The 5,890-nt window shown below is 31.6% G+C and overlaps 1 pseudogene; it reads left to right on the forward strand.

Annotated features, from left to right (window-relative positions):
• Positions 1-222: 222 nt before the first annotated feature.
• On the forward strand, positions 223-2,079 carry LOC127806801 (LEAF RUST 10 DISEASE-RESISTANCE LOCUS RECEPTOR-LIKE PROTEIN KINASE-like 2.5; annotated as a pseudogene).
• Positions 2,080-5,890: the final 3,811 nt, after the last annotated feature.

Here is a 5,890-nt window from a genome sequence, read left to right on the forward strand (position 1 = left end):
TCATAGTTAAATTTAATTTTCCAACATTTCCCCTTAAACTTAACCTTAATTATGACCAAAGGAAATTAGTGAACACCAATGCTCCATTTATTCCTTTGTGTTGAAATGGTGACATTATGAGAGCTCAATCCTTTAATGTTGTTCATTGTTATGAAATTAGATCGACAACAAACCACAATCAAACCATTCAATTACACACGAACACATAATTTATATGGAAAACCCAAATTGAGAAAAACCACGGGCAGAAAGAACCAAATATCACTAACCAAATATTGATAATACAAAAGTGATATAGTTGCACTTAAAATATCACTAAGCAAATAATTGTTACAACAAAAATGATATTACTGCAACTAATTCTAGAGCATTGGGCACCTATTTATAGACTTAAAATCATCTATAGATGTACACAAGAAACTATATCCTGATCAGAAGATGATTCATCAGAATATTCCTCTAAATGAGATAAATCTCACATAAAATCAAATTTGATAATATCATAATCACAGTCAAATTTGAAATTATAATCACGGTCAAATTAGGAGTCCCAATCTCAGTCAAATTATTGTTATAGTGTTAGTCACGACCATAAATAGCCACTCTTGAGGATAAGTAAAAAGGAGTTTTACTCAACTAACTTGATGAAATTAATTTTTATTAAACTAATTAACTAACATAACTGACCTTTTCGAGCCAATTTAAATATTAGTTTTATGTATTGGTGTAAGTGAATATATGTTTTACTCAAAAGTAGCATGGATAACCTATATAAATTTGAAATTTTATATATATGATACTTTCTGCTTGTTATTTCATCTTGAACACTTGATTACAGGTATTGGAACTACTGCATTAATGGCCATGATATTCTTGTTCTACTATACCGAATGGAAACACTTGTTAAAAAAAATTCTTTGTTTCGCAAATCTTGGGAAAATATATGATCAAAATGTTGAGGCTTTTCTAAAGAGCTTTGGTTCTCTTATCCCTAAAAGATATAGCTACTTGGAGATTAAGAAAATCACCAACTATTTCAAAAATAAACTTGGTGAATGAGGCTTTGGTGGTGTTTATAAAGGAAAGTTACATGATGGGCACCTCGTGGTAGTGAAACTTTTGAAGGAATCAAAAGGTGATGGAGATCAATTTATTAATGAGGTTGTGAGTACAAGTCGGATATCTCACGTTAATACTATAAGTTTATTGGGTTTTTGTTATGAGAGTGGGAAAATGGCTCTTATTTAGGAGTTCATGGTTAATGGATCTCTAGATAAATTTATATATGATAAAAAGACACCAAAAGATCATGAATTGGGATTGGAAGAATTATATAAGATTTTTGTTGGTATTGCTAAAGTGTTAGAGTACCTCCATTTGGGTTGTAAGACAAGGATTTTGCACTTTGATATAAAGCCTCATAATACTCTACTAGATGAAAATTTTTGTCCCAAAATAGCTGATTTCGGACTTGCTAAATAATGTCTTCATATGGAAAGTATTGTATCATTGTTCGGAACAAGAGGGACAATTGGATATATTGTGCCTGAGCTATTTTCAAGAAACCACAGAGGGGTCTCTTATAAAGCAGATGTTTATAGCTACGGGATGATGATTTTGGACATGGTTGTGGGGAAAGAAGATTCTAATGATTCAACCTTTGATTGTAGCAGTGAGATGTATTTTCCAGATTGGATATACAAACGTCTTGAGGAGGAATAAGAAATTGGGCTTCATTGTATTACAAGCAAAGAAGAAAATGAAAAAGCAAAAATGATGATCATAGTTAGCTTGCGGTGCATACAAACCGATCCCTTGAGCCGTCTATCAATGACGAAAGTGTTGGAAATGCTGGAAGGAAGCCTACATTCATTACATATCCCACCCAAACCTTTCTTGTCTTCTACTAAAGGACCACTAACACATTGTCCAACCATGGATGGCATCACATTATGTTCATCCAATGTGAGTTATATAGGATGTAAAATTCCTTGAAAAGCAAGGTACAAAAATGTTCACCCATGTAAGCTCTAAAAGTTTTGATTGATTATTGGGTTAGGAACAAAGACTTCAATTATGATGATGTAAATTGTATGTTGTTTAGCATAAGTTTATGATGTATCATTTATGAAAAAAAGAGAAAAAGAACTTAGCAATTACTTATTCTTGTAAAGATAAGATATTTTGATAGTGTTTTGTTTTTTTTATAAATATTTTTTTATAGATATTATGGTAGGTAGATCATATATTTATGGTAGTTTTTAACTCAATGTAATATTAAGTCCAAAGCTAAATGATGTGTTGCACATATATAAAATTCTACTTAAAAATTTATAATTTATTTTCTAATTCTATTAGAAGTTAGAGTAATAACATGATGGAAAGGAGTTCGATTTTACTCCCAAACATTAATACCCTGACACCCATTGAAAAACTTGTTAGTTTAAGAGGGGGTGAATTAAACTCACCTAAAAATTTAACTTTTAAAAGCAAACAACAATAAATGAACTAGACAATAAATAGATAAATAAATTCAAGAGGGTGAAAGACGATAAATAGTACATAATGATTTATAGTGGTTCGACACTAATTACCTAAGTCCATTACCTTGACTTCCTGTCAAGGATTTTCAAAACTTACTATCGAGTGCCTTTTTATAAAAGGTGAGCACTATCATTTTTTACTATGGTAGCCTTTGACTGGCTTAGATATAACCACATTGTGCTTTTTTGAGGGATCAAGCAATTACCCTTATAATGCTTTTTATACCTCAATTGAAGCAATAACCCTTGCACAAATCTCATAGTATAGAAAAGAATGGTTTTGAGATGGATCTCTTAACTCTAGGTGTTCTCTTAAAGGTAAATGAAATACAACATTGTTGAGAAACACACTAGGACAAATAAAGGTTAGGACGAGGAAGATGAAGACAAACAACTCTGTGTTTTCTTTTTTTTTTTATAGAGAATGCTTTAGGTATTGAAGCTCTTGCTCTTTTTGTTTTCTTTCTATTTTATTTTTTTCAATTCAACTACTTGCATTTTGAGCTTCACCCTTTATATTTAAGACTTAGCTTGTGTTTAAAGTGAAGACAGTCAGCACATAGTACTTTTCTACAACTATCGACATATACATTCTATTTATGTAACACAAATTAGGTTAGATCAGTAAATCAAAGGTGAAACAGGTATATTTCCATGTAAAATCATGTATAAAAATGTTTTGGAGTATTTGTTATTGTCTAGGTGGCATTAAATGCACTTTTAGATAACATTAATGTTGGTCCAATGGTTAGCAACTTTGAATTTTAAATTTCATGGGCCATTTTACTCGAGTAATGTAAGAGGGTTACTTGAGTATTGTTCTGAACAAAATTTGAATTTTAAGTTTGAAGCTAAGGTTACTTGAGCAATGTATCAGGATTATTTAAGTAAGATTTTAAACATATTTTGAATCTTTCCAACTTACTCGAGTAATATAGACATGGTACTTGAGTAAGATTTTGAATCTCTCGGTTTCTTTACAAGTTCCTCAAGTATTGTATAACATTTTACATTACTCGATTAATATTTTGAAACCCTCAATTTCTCTGTAGGTTACTCAAGTATTGTACAACATTAATATTTTGAAGTCCTTAGTTTCTTTGCAAGATACTCGAGTAATGTTCAACATTACTTGATTGACTTCTTCCTAATGCTTTATAATCTCAGTTTCTTAATGAAATTACTCAAGTAATCCACTGTAATACTTGAATAATGTCTTAAATTGAAGGTTAAGCTAGGTTTCTATAGGGAATACTCAATTAACACATGTTCAAACTTCTATTATTTCTTTCAATTTTCCATCAATACTTATTCTAACATACTTAAAGTCTCATATATCATCTATTTTTTCATTAAGTAATAAGAATTTAAGAATATTTGTTTATGTTATAGCGGATATTCCATGAGAAATGTAATGACTCAGAGGTCCAATACAAGATGGGAATAAAGTGTAAATCGATCAAGATCATTTATACCATACAACAAATAGCAATGATTCCACCATTTTTTTTCTTTATACAGAACAAAATAGTTATTATCATTTACATTCCATTAAGTTATCCCAAAGGGGAATACAACAAACCCTAATAATAAAATACAACTAATAACATAGTACAAACCAACCAACTAACAAATACCCCCAAGACCTTTTATTTAGGTAAACTTTGTACACATCTAATGTTAGTGTAGGTGCTCTAGACCCAATCATATTAGGCATGTTGTACATTAACAATTGTAATCATGTTTATTATTTGAATAAGGAGTTGTTCAAATTCCTTAGTTTCTTGTTTGAATAAGAAGAAACTAAGAAGTCATTCTATTAGTTTTTTGTTATTATTGTAATAACCGAAAGAAACTAGATAAAAGTCCATATGATATATACTGTGATTAATCTATAAAGATATGAGATGATGCATCACAGTTTCTATACATCATTAAATGTGCCAAGTCGTAGCAATGTCAAGAATGAACATTGACAATTGTGGTAAGACTTGTATGTGCTATGTTTTTTCTATGTGATAGCAATGGGGGTCTCACACCTATAGGCATGGGGATGCCTAGACAAGTACATAGGTGACCAATGTTGGAGAACGTGTCACTGGACATGATTCGCCATTAGAATTCATTTTGATTATATGTTGATGGTATTCTCATACGAGATGGGTGTAACTAATCTTTGGACCTGAGGTTGTCACAGTCATCTCATAAGAAGACCAGTATGTTTTGACATCGTTTTGATAGGCCTAGACAAAGGCTACACGTGGGCAATCGTTGGGTATATCGTGAGGCTTATGGAGATGGGTGTATAACCAAGATGGGTCTCGTCTATCCCTTGATAGAGGATGATGTATCTAAGGCGCCTTCGGTGGATATTCACTTTAAATCCATGGGAATGGTGAAAGAGATCAATGAGGAGTTATTGATTCACTTTCTATTAAGTGAAGATATCCGAATGACCGAAGAAAAACTTATGTGATCACATAAGATACATTGATGAGAGGATCGAATTACACGGTAACCATACTCGTGAAAGGTTATTTGCGGATTATGAATCCTTCTGAATAATTAGGTAGGCATGATGCCTTGCTAGAGGCCAATCTTGTCTTATGTGTTTGTACCGACACATTGCCAACATATTCGGAAGCCTAATCAGTCATACGCAATAGGCACGGTCCCTGGCTTAAACCAGGAGAATGGACGTATGGTTAAGTGGGACACTTTGGAAAGAAGTTGTGCCGTCGTAGGTTCTCATGGAAAAAAACAAATAGACGTAATGACGTCGATATGACGAGGAGTCATCATAATGGAAAGAGTTTCCTAAAATGGCAATTGATTAAATTAGGAATGAGTTTCTAATTTAATAATTTTTTATTTGTTGGAGTGGCAAATAGGAAATAAAATATATTTGGGCTTAAGTTAATATTTGGACTAAATTAGATTTGGGCCAAATATTAAATTAAATATTATATTTGGACTAAATTGGATTTGGACCAAATATTAAATATTATATTTGGACCAAATTAGATTTGAGCCAAATATTAAATAAAATATATTTGTGCTTGAATTAGATTTGGGCCACAATATTTTATTAGACCTATAATTGGATGTGGTTCATTTAATTATATTTCTAGTTGGACTAGAATAAGCTCACTTAAGATTCTAATTAAATTAGAATTAATGGGCTAGCCCAATCCATTAGGGTTTTAGAAACCCTAGGATATTTCTCTATAAATATCCCTTTATGAGTTGCCCAAAAGTGAAATGAGTTTTAGTGTTGTTTTTCAAGAGTTGAAAAACGTATTGCCATTCACTCTTCCTCGTTTCTTTTGGCATCAATACGAAACGAG

This window comes from Diospyros lotus, chromosome 7, assembly GCF_014633365.1.
Source record: "Diospyros lotus cultivar Yz01 chromosome 7, ASM1463336v1, whole genome shotgun sequence".
NCBI lineage: Eukaryota > Viridiplantae > Streptophyta > Magnoliopsida > Ericales > Ebenaceae > Diospyros > Diospyros lotus.